Raw genomic sequence first — 20,331 nt, forward strand, 5'->3', positions numbered from 1 at the left:
GCAAATTGATAAATTACAACTCCTCTGTAATTTATTTTGAAAATCAGTCACCAAATATGGAAACTAGAGATTGTAAGCTTTCAAATGATATATAGTTTGTCAAGATTACTTAAGGTTTTTACTAAGATATTATTGTTTTTAAAATATAATGGCAAACGTCCCACCTGTGGGACGGTGACAGTTGAGGGCATTTTCTACAGCACATATTGTGGACCAAATGTATACAAACATATTATGGCTGTGTTAAACAGATATTAATCAATATGAAAAATACCCCCCACCCCACCACAACCCACCCAACCATCCCAGTTTGTCCCTTTAAATCCAGATCTACCCAAGAATGATGGGCCGTTGAAGTGCTACTCCAACTATAAGGATTGCAGAAGGAGAATATACAATATAGCATAATAATAATAATAATCTTGAGATATTCTTTACATCTCGTTTCTCACTGTAATAAACGGTCACCATACTTCGATTAGACTGGTTTGTGTGAGATGGTTTCCAGTACACGTTCAGTACTGTAATGTTGCACGCCTTATTCTCCCTAGACTTAAAAGGTTTGTAACATCCCCACTGACCCCTGAGATAATCCCATCGCACTCCGGATGGGCCGGGATGGGAGCGCCGGCATGTCTGCACAGTCGCACACACACACACACACACACACACACACACGCCTGCAGCCTCTGCCCGAGCCTCAGATTGATGGCGGTGTGATAAACGCGGTGCCAGTGTGCCATCTGTGGTGCCAGCTCTCCAGACCACAGCTACCGCCGCTCCTCACACACTCACACACTCACACAAATACTCACATCTATTATTTTGGCGAACTGCTAATATATTCTCAGCACTGCTTCGAAAATAAATGTTTCATATTTTGGCTGATTGTAGAAGTGGTAATTGCTCTCGGCGTTAAGTAAAACGTACAGAAGTTTTGCATGTCGTAGTTACGCTCATCACACAAGAATAATAAACCGAGATGCTGACACACGATCATCTCTGCAAGAGCACAAGAGATGTTTAATATCCTAAAGTTACTTATTTCATCTTGTGTAACCTTTCACAGAGATGTGAAAACCTTTAGCAGCATTTACACATTCATCACAGCATCCTGAAAGAGGATCGATATCTGTACGTTTATATCCATCCATCCATCCATCTTTCTATCCATCCATCAATCCATCTTTCTATCCATCCATCCATCCATCCATCCATCCATCCATCTTTCTATCCATCCATCCATCCATCTTTCTATCCATCCATCCATCTTTCTATCCATCCATCCATCTTTCTATCCATCCATCCATCCATCCATCTATCAATCAATCCATCCATTTATCCATCTTTCTATCCATCCAACCATCCATCCATCTTTCTATCCATCCATCCATCCATCTATCCATCCATCCATCCATCCATCCATCCATCTATCCATCTATCTTTCTATCCATCCATCCATCTATCTATCTATCCATCTTTATATTCATCCATCCATCTTTCTATCCATCCATCCATCCATCTATCTTTCTATCCATCTATCTTTCCATTCATCCATCTATCTATCTTTCTATCCATCCATCCATCTATCTTTCCATCCATCTATCTATCTTTCCATCCATCCATCTATCTTTCCATCCATCTATCTATCTTTATATCCATCCATCTATCTTTATATCCATCCATCCATCAATCCATCCATCTATCATTCTATCCATCCATCTTTCTATCCATCCATCTATCTATCTTTCTATCCATCCAACTTTCTATCCATCCATCCATCCATCCATCCATCCATCCATCTATAGACTTATTAGCCTTTCATCCTGAATCAGTCACACAAACACAATCTCACAGCAGTTTAGATTCGCTCGAACTCACTCGTACGTTTATGTTTTAGGGGCGGAGTTACTGGAGGTCCTTTCTAATGACTCGTTGTGAAAAATTAGCCATCTGGTAAAATACATACGAATTGCGGTGAGATCGGTTTGGTCACACAGATCCAGATCTCCAACTCACGTGTGTGTGTGTGTGTGTGTGTGTGTGTTTCACTTCTCATGAAGCACAAGCTCAGTTCGTCATGATGGCCAAACCTGCCCGTCTCTATCAGCCCTGCTAAACCTTCTGTTCCCCCACAGGCCCTCGCGCCGCACACACACACACACACACACACACACACTCGTGCAGACAGATGTCTGCGCCGGAGCGGAACGGGAGGATCGGGCTGGTTTGGGGAGTCTTCACCGGGCAACAGTGAGGTTCAGTAACACTGAAGTCTGGAACATAAAGGACCAGCAGGGGTCAAATCTGCCCCTCGTCCCCCTGCCCCGGGACACTGAGAGAGAAATATTCCTCGCAGACAACAATCCTGCACCCCCCCCCCCCCCCAAAAAAAAGAAAGAAAAAAAAAGAATTTTTTTTTTTTTACAAATATAGCACCAAATTCACAAATATTCACAAAAAACTATTATTAATAATAAAACATTAGTAATAATAAAATAAAAAATAATTACGTTTATTTGAAAAATATACCTCCATTTTATCAAAAAATATTTTTTAAATTCAAATATTAATAAAAAAACGTAGCCTAAAGACAACATAAAATGTAACTAACAACAATACAACATAATTCTAAGAGAAACAAAATATTCTATGGAAAATAATATAGGGCGGGCCTTCATTTTATAAACCATTTGATTGGATCGGCAAATTTACAATAGAAAATATTATTGCTTTATTTTATTTCCCCCAACTATGCAGACTTGGTGACGTCAGCAGAACAGAGAAGCCGCTTAAAAGCAGAGAGAAATACATTTTCATGATTAATTATGAAGACAAACATATTTTTCATCAGAATAACGTGCACTGATGAAACGTTCAGCTTAAGAAAAATGTACTTAGAAAGTCCATTTTGATTTTATGGTGACTTTAAATATCAATATTTAATATGAGATATTTTCCATATCAGATATCAGTAAAATAAAACATGGTTGTGTTTCAAAAGTCAGACAATGAATTAAAAGGAAAAGTTATTTATAACTATACTGAGTATTTAAAAAGACACATTCAGAAAATGATTGTGCCTCCTGATGCCAATACGGTTTAGTGTCTAGTTTAGCAAAATATTCAGAGCAATTTCTGAGCAGTTCATGAGCAGTCAGAGTTAGAGCCATTATCAGTTCACAGAAACGTGTAAATCATTGATCTGACGTGACCTCAGGGTCACACAGGGGTCGCCGCTGACCTCCAGAGCAACACACTGAAGATCAACACCTATTCATGCACCGGGACGAATAGAAAGACATGCAGTTCAAGCCAAACCCTAAGTACACAAACACCTCGGGCTCATTATGAGGTCACTTCCTGCTCCTCATGAGGTCACTTCCTGCTCCTCAAGATTCAACAGAACCACAGACATGTGTGCGCCGTTTGACTTTGGCTAGAATCCATCTTTAACTATTGCTGGCGTTGTTAACTTAACAGCAGGGAAAACTAAAAAAAAAAGGGGGAAAAGCACAAATATAGTAAGAAATCCACAAATATTAACCTATTAAATAATAAATAAAATATAATTATAATTTCAAATTATAATAATAAAAAACATTAAATTAAGATTTAATTAAAAAACACACAAATATAGTAAGAAATCCACAAATATTAACCTATTAAATAATAAATAAATAAAAATAATAATTTAAATTAATAATAATAATAATAAACATTAAATTCATATTTAATAAAAAAACACACAAATATAGTAAGAAATCCACAAATATTAACCTATTATTAAATAATAAATAAATTAAAATTATAATTTAAAATAATAATAATAAAAACAATTAAATTAATATTTAATAAAAAAAATACAAATATAGTAAGAAATCCACAAATATTAACCTATTAAATAATAAATAAAATATAATTATAATTTCAAATTATAATAATAAAAAACATTAAATTAAGATTTAATTAAAAAACACACAAATATAGTAAGAAATCCACAAATATTAACCTATTAAATAATAAATAAAATATAATTATAATTTCAAATTATAATAATAAAAAACATTAAATTAAGATTTAATTAAAAAACACACAAATATAGTAAGAAATCCACAAATATTAACCTATTAAATAATAAATAAATAAAAATAATAATTTAAATTAATAATAATAATAAAAAACATTAAATTAATATTTAACTAAAAACACACACAAATATAGTAAGAAATCCACAAATATTAGCCCATTAAATAATAAATAAATACAAATTATAATTTAAAATAATAATAATAAAAAACATTAAACTAATATTTAATAAAAAAAACACAAATATAGTAAGAAATCCACAAATATTAACCTATTATTAAATAATAAATAAATTAAAATTATAATTTAAAATAATAATAATAAAAACAATTAAATTAATATTTAATAAAAAAACACACAAATATAGTAAGAAATCCACAAATATTAACCTATTATATAATAAATAAAATTATAATTTAAAATAATAATAATAAAAACAATTAAATTAATATTTAATAAAAAAACACACAAATATAGTAAGAAATCCACAAATATTAACCCATTAAATAATAAATAAATTAAAATTATAATTTCAAATAATAATAAAAAACACTAAATTAATATTTAATAAAAAAACACAAATATAGTAAGAAATCCACAAATATTAACGTATTAGATAATAAATAAATTAAAAATTTAATTTAAAATAACAATAATAATAAAAAACATTAAATTAATATTTAATAAAAAACACAAATATAGTAAGAAATCCACAAATATTAACCTATTAAATAATAAATAAATAAAAATAATAATTTAAATTAATAATAATAATAATAAACATTAAATTCATATTTAATAAAAAAACACACAAATATAGTAAGAAATCCACAAATATTAACCTATTATATAATAAATAAATTAAAATTATAATTTAAAATAATTATAAAAAAACAATTAAATTAATATTTAATAAAAAAAATACAAATATAGTAAGAAATCCACAAATATTAACCTATTAAATAATAAATAAAATATAATTATAATTTCAAATTATAATAATAAAAAACATTAAATTAAGATTTAATTAAAAAACACACAAATATAGTAAGAAATCCACAAATATTAACCTATTAAATAATAAATAAAATATAATTATAATTTCAAATTATAATAATAAAAAACATTAAATTAAGATTTAATTAAAAAACACACAAATATAGTAAGAAATCCACAAATATTAACCTATTAAATAATAAATAAATAAAAATAATAATTTAAATTAATAATAATAATAAAAAACATTAAATTAATATTTAATTAAAAACACACACAAATATAGTAAGAAATCCACAAATATTAGCCCATTAAATAATAAATAAATACAAATTATAATTTAAAATAATAATAATAAAAAACATTAAACTAATATTTAATAAAAAAAACACAAATATAGTAAGAAATCCACAAATATTAACCTATTATTAAATAATAAATAAATACAAATTATAATTTAAAATAATAATAATAAAAACAATTAAATTAATATTTAATAAAAAAACACACAAATATAGTAAGAAATCCACAAATATTAACCTATTATATAATAAATAAAATTATATTTTAAAATAATAATAATAAAAACAATTAAATTAATATTTAATAAAAAAACACACAAATATAGTAAGAAATCCACAAATATTAACCCATTAAATAATAAATAAATTAAAATTATAATTTCAAATAATAATAAAAAACACTAAATTAATATTTAATAAAAAAACACAAATATAGTAAGAAATCCACAAATATTAACGTATTAGATAATAAATAAATTAAAAATTTAATTTAAAATAACAATAATAATAAAAAACATTAAATTAATATTTAATAAAAAACACAAATATAGTAAGAAATCCATAAATATTAACCTATTAAATAATAAATAATTTAAAATAATTCTTTAAAATAATAATAATAAACATTAAATTAATATTTAATAATAAAAAAACACCCACAAATATAGTAAGAAATCCACCAAATAAAAAATAAATGAATTAAATAAAAATAATAAAAAAAGAAAAAACATTAGAATAATATGTCATTAAAATTAATTATTAAAAATGTAACCCAAAGGCAACCTACAATGTAATTAACGACACATTTAACTTCTTTACTTCGAGAGCACAAAGTGTGGAGGGCTTCACGGTATTATTTGAAGGGGAATTTCGGAATAAGCAAGAGGAGATCATTAAAAATCCTGCTTATCCAAGTAGAAAATCTCCATGTTTTGTGTCACCAGTGCTTGGGCAAGCAGTCTTTCTCCTCTCAACCTCTCGCTCTTTCTTCCCTCTCGACGTCACCTTCTATTGATCAGGTGTAATTTGCATCGGTGGCAGATGAACAGAGTCGTGTGCGGATGATTTATTCATTTTGGAATCAAAAAGCAAAAGGATCTTCAGAGAAGGAGAGACTGCGGGCGTTGAAGAGGAGCCCTCTCGTTCTCTGGATCCCTCGTTGTTCCCCTCGGAGCCCCGGGGCCGCTGGTGTGCGAGTCCTTCTAATTAACAAGGTGAATCACGCCGCCGCTCTCTAATTAGCCAACGCCACAATCTAATGGAAATATGCGGCACACTCAGAAAATCTCTCCAACCATCCACAACGTCTTTCTTTCTCTCGCTCAAGGCCTTCCCACACACGCTGGAGGGCGAGAGGGAGTGTGCAGCGCTTGTTCCTTGGGGGTCAGAGGTCACGCTGGAAGGGACCGGCACGTCACCTCGGAATAATGCTCACTAATCAGATTTAAAATTTAAAACTTCATTTATCAACAGAATTTCATTTAGGATAAAAAAGGAGTTAGCAATAATTATTTTAGAATACCTAAATAATTTTACACATATTATTCTTGAAAAATTAGCAGAAGGAATTTCTGTACAAATTGTTTGTAAAATCATTCTTATTAAATTGTTAATCAGATGGGTAGAAATAATAACAAATAAAATCTGAATTGTTTCAACATAATTGTATTATATTATACTATATATAAATTTATTACTAATATTTATTTGCAAATACATTTTCATTTATTTTACCATTACCAAAAGCAAAACAATATATATAGCCTCATTTATGAAACATGCGCAAAATTAATTTATGTAAATTTTCTGCAAAATAATTTGTATTAATGAGATGGCAGAAGGAATCTGTTATGTAAAAATGACAAATAAAATTAACAAAATCAGAATTTGTTTAAAAGAATATTGTATTATACTATAAATTAATATTTGCAAATATATTTACATTTACTTTTTACCATTATTTTAGATATTTATATTATATTATATTGTATGATTGTAAATATATTTTCACCATTATTTTTAGAAAAGCAAAATTAAGCATAATTCATGAAATATGCACGGAAGAAATGTCTGTGTAAATTGCTTGTACAATAATTTTTAGTGTACATAAATTGTTGCATCAATGTGACGTGCAGAAGGAAGGAATATCATTCTGAATGTAAATTGTTGGATAAATGTGATTTATGATTTACATAGAATTCTTAATATACAGTATAATTAATGAAATGATCAAATTCATTAAATTACACTACAGTTCAAAAGTTTGGGGTCAATACGATTTTTTTAAAAAGAAATTAATACTTTTCTTCAGAAAGGATGCATTAAATTGATCAAAAGTGACAGTAAAGACATTTATAATAATGCAAAATATTAATTTTTTTATTAAATGCAGTTCTCTGGACCTTTCCACTCAAAGAATCCTGAAAAAAGTAATCACGGTTTGCACAAAAATATGAAGCAGCACAACTGTTTTCAACTGTGATAATAATCATAAATGTTTCTTAAGCAGCAAATCATCATATTAGAGTGATTTCTGAAGGATGACACTGAAGACTGGAGTAATGATGCTGAAAATACAGCTTTGATCACAGGAATAAATTACACTTTACTATATATTCACATAGAAAACAATTATTTTATATTGTAATAATATTTCATAATTTTTTACTGTATTTTTGATCAAAAATATGCAGCGTTGATGAGCAGAATAGACTTTTCAAAAACATTTGAGACCCCAAACTTTAGACCAATAGTATATGTGGAGCACATGAAACCGGACCGCTGTAAACCGCATTAATAGAGTAGTAGTTGTTAAAAGTTCATCTGATTGTGATTCTCTTTGTTGGTTATTCTCTGAAGATCACCTGAACTGGACTGAGAGGTCACGGTCTTTGCTTTTACACACAGCCGGGACGGGTTGCCGAATGGCTATTCTGGAGTCTGGTTTTCTAACACTGACCGTTTCATCTTTCTGTTCATTGTGTCCCATTCGCCTTCTCTTTCGTTTTGTTGTTCAGGCCCATCAGTTCATCCCCAAAAGAGTAGCTCTTCATGCCCGATTCCCCTGCTGCTAACATCCCAAGGAGATCCACGTACAAAGAGAAAGACCTCCTACAGGCGGCCACACACACACACACACACACACACACACTCGGGCCTTTCACTGTTCAGATTCCTCGCCATCTCGCTCACAGGCACAAATCTGGCTTTGTGTTGTTCTTTCTCTCATTACGGCACTTTGTAATAATATTCACAAACACACAGGAACACCAAAGGTATTTTTAAAGCTTGCTTTTCTTCTCCGCTCCCCCCCCCCCCATTCCTTCTTTCTTACATCTGAAATTTGACTTCAGGAATTTTAGGGATGAAACAAGCAACCACAAAAAGGAAAATAAAAACAGATTGAGGACAGACGTTTCAGCGGCTGCGTTACATCTTTTGTCTTGTAAAAGAGCTTTGCTGTGAAACTTTTTACCTTAAAAATCTGAATTTTTGGTTGAGATTAAGATCAAATGTTTCTCCTAGACAGCAATGAGACGTTTGCCAATGATTCCTGCTTTTCATCTGGGGAAAAAAAAGACCTCAAAAGTGCTTCCATAAAGCTTCAGCAATGTCTCAATCTGTGCTCAGATCTGCTAATATATCAATGCAAATTCAAATTCCCCGAAGAACAAATGCTCTGAGCTTCTACACACATTACATTTAATTTCTGGTTTCTCTCATTTTTACGTCTCCTTAAAAAGACGAGGAGAAACATCTCGCATTGAACCTGAAGCATACTGAGAAACAATCACATTTTCCTCTGGGTTGAACCACACAGTTAGTGACCCTGAATCAATAAAAGACAAAGAATGAATTGATGAAATGCTTTTTTTGCATGGCATTTTGTTGTGTTTTTAGTGTGTTGTCAAGTCTGACCTGTAGATATGCCTCAATGATCAATTGATTTAGCCAACACCAGTAACTAAAAACAGATATTGAGTCATTCGAAACATGCTTCACACACGGATAAACTTCTTCAAATAGCTTTAATGTATCAGAACGATTACAATTCCCTCTATGATGGAAATATTACATCATATTCTGAGGTCTTGGCAAAACCAATGCATAGTCTTTCCTCCTGCATAGTCACATTTTCCGAAGGATAGTTTGCTCTACAGAAGGAACCAAAGCGTTCAGGCATTATGGGATGTTTGGATCGGGCTTCTACCCACAACACTGAACGCAAGAATGTAGTTCTAGCATAAAGAAGACAGAAATAAAGACGGAGGGGAAAGAGTGGAATGGGAAAGAAACTGCAATCGCCTGAGGAGGGAAAATATTTGGGGAAAGTTATTCGAACAAAAAGCCAAGAGATCCCAAAGGACAGATCCAAGTTTCACGTGAAGGATCTCAGCTTCACGAGGATGTGAAAACCGTACAAGAAAGAGAGAAAGTAAGACACACAGAGGGGAGAGAGGACAAACGGTCTTCATTTAGGTCAGGAATGAAGCGAAATACAGGGAATAATGTCTGAATGCCACATAATATCTTCATGAAGGAGTGCAAATTTATAAGTTGAGACTTTGTTTCATATCAAAAGTAATGGCGCTTTTCCAATGCATGGTACGGTACGGTAATTAAATGGTACCACCTCTGTTGAGGTTCCAACATAGACAGTAGAAGAAATGGACACAGCGACCCCATAGACTTCAACGGAGAAAAGTGAAGTCAATTAGAAGCGCGCACTTCCTGATTGCCAAGCGCACTGCACAGGCTCACACTGAGCTTGATGACGGAGATGTGACGTGAGCAAACTGTCTCACAGTTGTACGTCTTCTAGTAGCGGAGCCAAGAGGAATCTGAATCATTCCCTTCCGAATCTCACAGAGCCGGAGATCGTGAGTATTAGCTGTCCATGAGCAGCAAGAGCAACTTTATGACTCTCTATGGGCTTCTCGCTTGACTTTATGCCTCCACGTCCCCCGATTGCGCGTGAGCTTCTCCTCCTGTCTATACGGTAATTTCTCTACTGTGCGACAGAGAGTCGCGTGTTATGACGCAATCGTTAGCCTATTTTTACAAAAACGGCTTCTACGGGGCCATAACGTAAGATACAAGGTAATGGAGCCTTTTATACATTGTCATGTTTCTTTAGAAATAAACAATGGACAAATGGAGTCTTTAAACGCCTCAGATGTAAAGTTATTCGCTGTCAAAGTGACGCCAAAATGAATGGGAGTCAATGGGATGCTAACAGCAGGTGAAGGCTTGCTAGCCAATGGCGGCCCCCGGGGAGACTTCAGTTTCCGGCTGGTGGATTACCCCCTTGGGTTCCAAGCGTACCGTACCGATACTGAAATGTGACGTGACCACACTGCAGACCACTGATTGGTCAGACAGAATCGTCACTACTAGCGTCATTGTATTTGCGAGACATCAAACCCGCTAGATTTAAATAGCCAGTAACAGCCACCGCTGTAGCACCGGTTTTAAAACTACTTGCTGACTTGCTTGAAAAAAAAAAAAAACTTCCAAAAAAGAAATGGCTGAATCGTGGTCAGTGGACGAAGTGCAGACGTTCCTCTCGTTGGTTGCCGAGGTGCGGATAAACTATAACGGTCAGACTATAATCCCACCAACTTTGAAGCGGTACTAACTGCAGTGGAAAAGCAAACCGAGCCGAGCCGAGTAGTACCAAGCAATGGAAAAGTTCAAAGTTCAAAGTTTATTTGTCACATACCAGTTATAGTTCATACAACGAGCAGTGTCTGGTAAGTCTGGTATTCCTATAGACTGTGTAATAAAAACTAGGGCCGGGACTCGATTAAAAAAATTAATCTAATTAATTAGAGGCTTCGTAATTAATTAATCGAAATTAATCGCATTTTAATTGCATAAATATTATTTGACCAGAGAGAACTGTGAGAAGTAATTTTTTTCACATGGATTTTTAGTATACCATTGAATAATGACTGAATACATAAGCTTAAGCAACAAAATATTGTTTATTTTTGTTCAACCAAGTCCAGCAGACCAGTGCAATTTTTGCCATCGGGCTAACGTCCACGCTAGCTGCTAACGTTATTGTTTTGCGTTGAGGTGATACTTGAGGCTCGATGTGCTGCGGTGATATGCGAATTGCTTGTTGCATAGCTTGCACACAACCATGCTCTTATCGACGCTTCCATCCGTTCGTTTCTATTAAAAAAACTTCAAACTTCAATGTTCAAACTTCACTGTGGTTTGTTGTTGTCTGAAGTCATCATGAACGCTAGTTGGTGCTCCAGTATAATCGGTCCGCCGAAACTCATCCAGTGAGAAACGTTCAGCGGTGCAAAAATAAGTGTGATTAAAATGCGTAAAAAATGTTTAACGTGTTATTTTTTGTGTAATGAATTAATCTTAAAAAGTCCCGGCTCTAATAAAAACATACCCTAAATATTATTTAAAAGATGCAACAATTTTAAAATAGTATTAAAACTAACTAGTAAAGTGCATAAGTGCAGTACCATGTATTAAACATCGTCATCAGAGTCCTTAAAGTGCAATGTTTTTTATGTCCGAGTTGAGTAGTCTGACGGCCTGAGGAAAAGCGCCATAAGCTGGTCTGTCCTGTCTGTCAGTGCGTTGTCCGAGTCGTCTCTGCTCCGTGAAGTATTTTTCACTGCGTGAGAACACTGTGTGAGAGCGGCATGGCTTGCCGGACATAGCAACAGTAACTAAAGGGTCAATTACTCTATGTATTTTTTTCAAAATATCTTCTTTTGAGGTCCGCAGCCGTAATCAAGAGTAGCGTCAGTTCTGGCAGGTCACGTTAGTCGAGCTCGCAACTCTCAGCTGATCCACGAATACCTATGGGAATACGACACCTATCACTGTATACATCTATAACTCCTTCAGTATTATCAGCAGCCATTGCGTTTCTCAGGAGTGAATTACCCTCCTCCCTCCCCAGCTCCTCCTGTCCAGTCAGGATTTGCCATTCTGGTTCCCCCGGGAGGAATCAGACTAAAGTTCTCTAATTATGTTGTACATTAAAGCATAGGCGTCGGAACCATTGTATATGAGTTGGACAAGACCCACCCACTTTTTAAGACCAATGATATTGGACCCACTCACTTTTACCGTCTCTGATTCAGCGCATATGTCTGTTCGCTTTTCAGAGCGCCGTCAGTCAAATCCATTCCACGTGAGGAATGCCCTAACAAATTAAACTCCATTTCCGCTGAATCATTATATTTCTCAACGAGCCGCAACTGACGAAACTAGCCGCCCGTTGTACCTTTCCAGTCAAATATTGCGTTGCAAATATCAATAACAGCTGGCAAATGACCATGGTATCAGCAGCGGGATAATCCACGGATAGCTGTGCATTTAATGCACGACGTGAAGCGGAGTTTAGTTTACTTGTTTAAAGGTCCCGTTCTTCATGTTTTTTTGAAGCTTTGATTGTGTTTACAGTGTGCAATATAACATGTGTTCATGTTTCGCGTGTAAAAAAACACAGTATTTTTCACACAATTTAGTTATCTGTATACCGCGGGTTTCACTGTCCAAAAAACAGCCCGATGACTTCCTTATTCTATGAAGACCCTCCTTCAGAAATACGTAGCGAGTTCTGATTGTGCCACAGCGGTTCCTGTGTTGTGATTCGACAGCAGCTTATCGCACGCTATGGCTCTGATCACACGTTGCCCGGAAAGGTCACGCCTCTTGCCATAAATTGGAGATGCATGCGCAGCTGAAGTGCTTCTTCTCCGTGGGAGCGCAACAAGACCACGCCCCCTTTTTTGTGTATTCCTGTGGGCGGAGATGAGTCAAAAAACTGTTCTAGTTACGTCATTAAAAAAGGAAGTAGAGGGATGTAGTCCAAACCGGCCGTTCGCTGTAGGATTTGAAAGGGGACTTCTGTTAAATAAAATATCTCGCTAGGCATTATTTATGCATTAACAGCAACATTACACACTAACTAAAGTTTGAAAAATGGAATCGCGAAGAATGGGACCTTTAATTAAAAGACACCAGAATACATGAAATGGCTCCAATTTTTCTGGCGGAGGACCCACCCACTTTTTTTTTTGCTTCCGACGCCAATGCATTAAAATGAATGAATGATATCTGCAATACATTCATGTTGGTTCTGTTCTGCTTACCCTAAGGGGGGTTATTGCTGCTTTCCTGCTCTTAATCATGCTAGGCTACATCGATGCGCAGGGAGTTCTTCCAAAATATTTTGAGGTCCGCAGAAGTAATCAAGTGTAGCATCAGTTCTGGCAGGTCACGTTAGTCGAGCTCGCATCAGTGACTCTCAGCTGATCCACGAATACCTATAGGAATACGACGCCTATCACTGTATACATATATAACTCCTTCAGTATTATCAGAAGCTATCGCGTTTCTCAGGAGCGAATTACCCTCCTCCCTCCCCAGCTCCTCCTGTCCAGTCAGATTCCCCTCTCAATCAGACTAAAATTCTCTAATTATGTTGTACATTAAAATGAATTAATGATATCTGCATACATTCATGTTGGTTCTGTTCTGTTTGCCCTAAGGCCGTGTGTCCACCAAAGCTGGCTAAAAACGCTAGACGCTCTGCTGAAAATGCCTAGCTGTGGGCGCTTGAGAGCGTTTTGGCAGCGCAGCGTTTTTTCCGTTCAGACGCTTCGTTGCTATGATACAGAATATCCGCAGCACAGTTTACTTGTAACTGATTTCGCAGATAATTTGTTTCATACTAAAAAAATATTTTTCATCCATTTTGTTCGGTTAGCTCTGCTGGTGGATGTCGTTGTACAGAAAGAATGTTGTGACGGTTGGTCGGTGTGGTATTAGCCCCGCCCCTCCTCCACTGTGATTGGACGGCTGGGTAAAAAGTGACAAGTGATGAGCGCTGCGTTTTACCCAAGTTGAACATTCTTCAACTCTCGGCGACCAGTATAAAACGGCGAGAGAGAAAAAACGCTCAGCGCCTCGTTACGCTCATAAATGGCGCTCCCATTAAAAACAATTGAAAAAATACGCCAGGCGTGTGAAAAAAAAACGCTTTGGTGTACACACGGCCTAAGGGGGGTTATTGCTGCTCTTAATCATGCTAGGCTAGTTCTTGCCCAGAACAGAACTATACCGCCAATCCAAACTGTACGCTAACTGTCAATCATATTTGACGATAGTGGATAGTGACAGAAATACAGGTTTTTGTTCGAACGATCTCTTTCAGTGTAACATTAAACGGCCCGGTCGGATTGATCTCGGACTGTGTTTTCCGTCCACTCTCAGTCTTCATCAGCAGAATAAACTCTGCACTGGGAGCGAGCGTTCACCAGCGCCTCTGTTACTCTGTCCTTGTCTGTGACACGCCGGCCGGCGGCTGCGCTGACCAGAGGCTGTTGTGGTAAAACACAACGCTTTACCCAGGTGGTCAGCAGTGGTCACTCGCCGTCCTCTCCTGTTCAGATGATGAATCTGTGTCCGTGTGACCTGACACAGTGATGTATCTGCCAGGGCTTCTCTCGCTCGCTCTCTTTTATGTATTTGCGGCTTCTTTCACTTTATTTTGCCTTCTCCTTCTCTCTATTTGTCAATGTGTCCCCTCACAATCTCTCCACTTTCTCTGCAGATTCGTTTTATCTGCGGCGAGGCGCTGCTTATTAGGGTGGGCGGCCCTGTTCCTGTTTGCTGTCTCTTTTTTTGGGGGCATTGATTTTCACCGAGGGCACTTTAAAAATATCCCATCTGACCTTTGGGCATCGCTGAGGACTGTGGAAATAGGTTCCCGAACACACTCGCTCGATGACATTAAGGGGAGTCGGATGTTTGTGAGGGGCTGAAATAAGACGAATGGAGAGAAACAGACAACATCTCTCCATCAGACGCACGCGTTTGTAGAGGAACACGCTCGCTTAACAGCGTCTCCCGAAGGAAAGAAAAATCACCAGTCGAAATCACAACTGCGTGCAAATAGAAAACACTCGAGAAACATCTGACGGATTGGCTTTACTTTCAGACGAGTCTCAAACTGTGCTCAGGTTTGCCAAGATGCCAAAGGTCAGAGATCTCGATATGAACTCGAACATTTCTCATTAAATGATAGAACTATAAAATGCTCCACGTTCATGCTATACTCTATACTCTTAAAGGGATAGTTCACCCAAAAATGAAAACTCTGTCAGTAATGACTCTCCCTCATGTTGTTCAACCCCGTAAGACTTTCGTTCATCTTCAGAACACAAATTAAGATATTTGTGATTAAATCTAAGAGCTGGATCACTCCTCCATAGGCTTCTAAGGGATTGAAACTGGCCGGCCAGAAAAGTAATTAAAGACATCGTTAAAATAGTCCGAGTGACTACAGTGGCTCAACCTTAAGATTATCAAGCAACGAGAATACTTTCTGTGCGCAAAAAACAAACAAAAACTTTATTCAACGAATCATTTCCTTCTCTGTGGGCTCGAGATTTTACGTAATGAAACTACGCAAAGCTTCTAGGTTGTACGTCACACGCATCACACACACACATGACCAGCGTCGGCCAATAGTGAGCCTGCGTGTGACGTGCAACCCAGAAGCTTTGCGCAATATCACTACGTGAAATCTCACGGCCCACAGAGAAGGAAATGATTAGTTGAATAAAGGCGTTATTTTTGTTTGTTTTTTGCGCACAGAAAGTATTCTCGTCGCTTGATAAACTTAAGGTTGAGCCGCTGTAGTCACTCGGACTATTTTAACGATGTCTTTAATAACTTTTGGGGTCCGGTCAGTTTCGATCCCTTAAGAAGCCTATGGAGGAGTGATCCAGCTCTCAGATTTAATCACAAATATCTTCATTTGTGTCTCGAAGATGAACGAAAGTCTTACGGGGGTTGAACAACATGAGGGAGAGTAATTACTGACAGAGTTTACATTTTTGGGTGAACTATCCCTTTAAGGTGATGATACACAGGGCAACTTTTTGGGCAATGTTGATGGGCAATGGTGCCGTCAACCGGCACCCAGATGAGACACAGGGCCCATGACCGATATAAATGATCCAGATATAAATGTATTGCCCATTTTCAATGGGAAAGTGCCCAAGCAACAATTGCTCGGCAACTTAGATTGCTCAAAAAGCTTTAGGAGCATCTAAGACAAAGTTCATGCATGAAACATAATCCCGATATAAACATATTGAGAAATTCAATGAGACTCATGAGCAGTAAAATAATAACCTAATATAAGGGGATGGATGGATGATCCGTGGAGTCGGTCTAGGAGAAATTACTGAGATATTAAATTATATTTTGTTGTGTTGCCCATGGCTTTATATTGTTCAAGGAATAGTTATAGTTCGCCAAAAATGAAAATTGCTTCATCAATTACTCACTCACATAATTTCAAACCTGTAAAACATTTCTACGGAACACAAAAGGAGTGTGAATAAAAGAAGACGTAATAAAATTTGGTGCGCAAATCTTATCAAGAGTCAAGAAATTAAATCCTTTAAAAAATTTATTTGGTGTTACGGGAACGACTAGAAGTGACACTCTCAAAAGATGCGGAAAGAGTCTACACACACACACACACACACCACAGAAGTGCAATGTACTGTGTGTGTGTGTGTGTGTGTGTGTGTTCTGTGTGGTTATGAGTAATAAACCTCTCTCTCGCCGTTCTACCCGTCACAGAGAGTGAAGGCAGTACGGATCAACCTCATTATCCTGATGGAAATTTGGGCAGATGTGCGAAACCTCCACGACACACGCAAACAGCAGCTCTGTCGCCCGCAGCCAATCAGATGAAGACCAGAGGAAGAACCGCACTGAGAAACACGACCATTACACCCAGAGAGAGAGAGAGAGAGAGAGAGAGAGAGAGAGAGAGAGAGAGAGGAGAGAGAGAGAGAGAGAGAGAGAGAGAGAGAGAGAGAGAGAGAAAGAAACAGTTTCTGGTGGAATAGCAAATAAAAGAGAGATTTCAGCCTTTTTAAAATTCTGATTGGAACAAATTGGGGGTTTTGACGACACATGCAGAGAGCGAGTGTGTGTTGTGTGTGTTGTGTGTGAGCATGTGAGTGAGTGTGTGTGTGTGTGTGTGTGTGTGTGTGTGTGTGTCTGTCTGTGTGTGTCTGTGTGTGTGTGCGCATGTGAGTGAGTGTGTGTGTGTGTGTGTGTGTGTGTGTGTATGTGTGCGTACTTGTGTGTGTCTGTGTGTTTGTGTGTGTGTGTGTGTGTGTGTGCGAGTGTGAGTGTGTGCGTGCATGTGTGTGTGAGTCTCTCTGTGTGTGAGTCTCTCTGTGTGTGTGTGCGTGTGTGTGTGTGCGTGCGTGTGTGCGAGTGTGTGTGTGTGTGTGTGTGTGTGTGTGTACGAGTGTGTGTGCGTGTGTGTGTGTGTCTGTCTGTCTGTCAGTGTGTGTGTGTGTGTGTGTGTGTGTGTGTGTGTGTGTGTGTGTGTGTGTGTGTGTGTGTGTGTGTGTGTGTGTGCGAGTGTGTGTGCGAGTGTGTGTGTGCGAGTGTGTGTGTGCGTGTGCTGTAGTAGTCGTTCTGTGAGTTGTAAAGTTAATCTGCAGTGTTGAGATGATGAGCTGCCTGCCACTTAACAGGGCGGAGATCCACTTTGATCACACGGCCTCGGGCGCAGCCTATTACAAATCACCTCATTTACATACAGCACAGGCTGATGGGAAGACTACAATCCACTCTTAAGGGTTACCTCGCTAATGTGGAGCAGAGGAGCGGGGAGCGAGAGGAAACTTGAAGAAACGATGGACAGTCAGGAAATCCAGCAGCGCTAGATGATAATTAGTTAGCAAACCTTCACACAGAACTAGGCAGTACAGTTCAGATGCAGCACTTTCACCTGGAGAACAGGCGACATTACACACCGATATAGTGACAGATACTGAGCCATATCTACAGATCAGATGGTGCTTTTCTACAGAAAACATTAAAATCAGTACACATAAATCAGTTATGATTGTCAGCACAACAAATCTGTTGTTGAACAGAAACAGAAAACTATTGATGACGATTAATGATTTTTTTTCATTGCAGCTCATCAGCGGGGTTGCGCACCAATCAGAACTGAATTTGAGAATGCTTACAACTTAAATTCCATTTCAGCTCATGGTGAACAGAATGCAGGATGGATGGACAGAACGATCAGATAGATAGATGGATGGAAAAGATGGATGGATGGAGATAGACAGAATAATCGGATGGATGGATGGATGGATGGATGGATGGATGGATGGATGGATGGATGGATGGATGGATGGATGGATGGATGGATGGATGGATGGATGGATGGATGGATGGATGGATGGATGGATGGATGGATGGATGGATGGATGGATGGATGGATGGATGGATGGATGGATGGATGGATGGATGGATGGATGGATGGATGGATGGATGGATGGATGGATGGATGGATGGATGGATGGATGGATGGATGGATGGGAGAGATGGGTAGATGGATAGATGGGTAGATGGGTAGATGGGTAGATGGATAGATGGGTAGATGGGTAGATGGGTAGATGGAGAGATGGGTAGATGGGTAGATGGATAGATGGGTAGATGGGTAGATGGATAGATGGGTAGATGGATAGATGGAGAGATGGGTAGATGGGTAGATGGATAGATGGGTAGATGGGTAGATGGGTAGATGGGTACATGGGTAGATGGATAGATGGATAGATGGATAGATGGGTAGATGGGTAGATGGGTGATGGGTAGATGGGTAGATGGAGAGATGGGTAGATGGATAGATGGATAGATGGATAGATGGGTGGATGGGTAGATGGAGAGATGGGTAGATGGGTAGATGGGTGATGGGTAGATGGGTAGATGGGTAGATGGATGAGATGGATAGATGGATAGATGTAGATGGGTAGATGGGGTAGATGGAGAGATGGATAGATGGATAGATGGATAGATGGGTAGATGGGTAGATGGAGAGATGGGTAGATGGATAGATGGATAGATGGATAGATGGGTAGATGGGTAGATGGAGAGATGGGTAGATGGATAGATGGATAGATGGATACGGACAGCTGAGAGAATGTCACTGACACGAGTGCCGCTCCGCATCGCGTCCGCTGTGTGCAGGACGCTCATGTGTTCAGTGGCTCATTTAGTCGGCTGGGAATCAAGAACAGCACTATTCTTTAATTGGCAGCATAAAAAATGAAAATCAATGCGGGAGAAACAAAAGCAAGCAATTTGTGCCTCATATCGCGGTAACAGTTTCTAATTGTCCCCCTTTCTGCGAGAGCAAGACGAGAACGCCTTTATGATGCTAATGGCCTTGGCAAATTATCCGTCAAACGGGGAAAACTCTGACTTCATCTCCAATCAGATCTCCCATTCCGCCCCGGATAAAAGCACAGCACATTCTCCTAAATATCAGCTCAGAGCTGGAGAAAAGAGGAAAACGCTCATTTTTTCGCAGGACATCAATCAATGAAAATAATTCCTCAAACTTTCTTCTTTTTTCTCCCAGAGTCAGACTTTAAATGGCATTACATATGTAGCACAGCATAAAAAATTAATCTGCCGGAGCCTTGAAATGTCAGTGGTAATGATGGAAGCCTCACCTCCTTTGCTTTCTGCTTCAGACGGGCTTGTTCTGGATCTTCTTGCCCGCGAGCGACTCTGGGAGAGAGAGAGAGAGAGAGAGAGAGAGAGAGAGAGAGAGGGAGAGAGAGAGAGAGAGAGAATGAACGACAGAAGGAACGATGGAGAGAGAGACGGGCAGGTGAGCGTTGTCGGGATCTCAACTCATCTGCGCACTAAAATAGTTGCGGACAAACGAGGGCAGATCTGATGTGTCAAGGACAGTGTGTGTGTGTGTGTGTGTGTGTGTGTGTGTGTGTGTGTGTGTGTGTGTGTTGTGTGTGTGTGTGTGTTTGTGCGTGTTCAGCGGTGACGGATTCTACGCCCGCAGGCTGTGCCCTCCAAACACTGCCGACACACACACACACACACA

General features: G+C 37.7%; 1 protein-coding gene across 1 annotated transcript in view; it reads right to left on the reverse strand.

Annotated features, from left to right (window-relative positions):
- The window catches only part of LOC130105546 (transcription initiation factor TFIID subunit 4-like), a 59,760-nt gene extending 39,767 nt beyond the window's left edge, over positions 1-19,993 (reverse strand). The window contains exon 1 of the mRNA XM_056271590.1: positions 19,940-19,993. The gene's annotated coding sequence lies outside the window, so the exon portion shown is untranslated. The remainder of the gene's footprint in view (positions 1-19,939) is intronic.
- Between the last annotated feature and the right edge of the window lie 338 nt (positions 19,994-20,331).

Source organism: Rhinichthys klamathensis, unplaced genomic scaffold (genome assembly GCF_029890125.1).
Source record: "Rhinichthys klamathensis goyatoka isolate OS25496 unplaced genomic scaffold, OSU_Roscu_1.1 h1tg000322l_1, whole genome shotgun sequence".
Taxonomy (NCBI): Eukaryota; Metazoa; Chordata; class Actinopteri; order Cypriniformes; family Leuciscidae; genus Rhinichthys; species Rhinichthys klamathensis.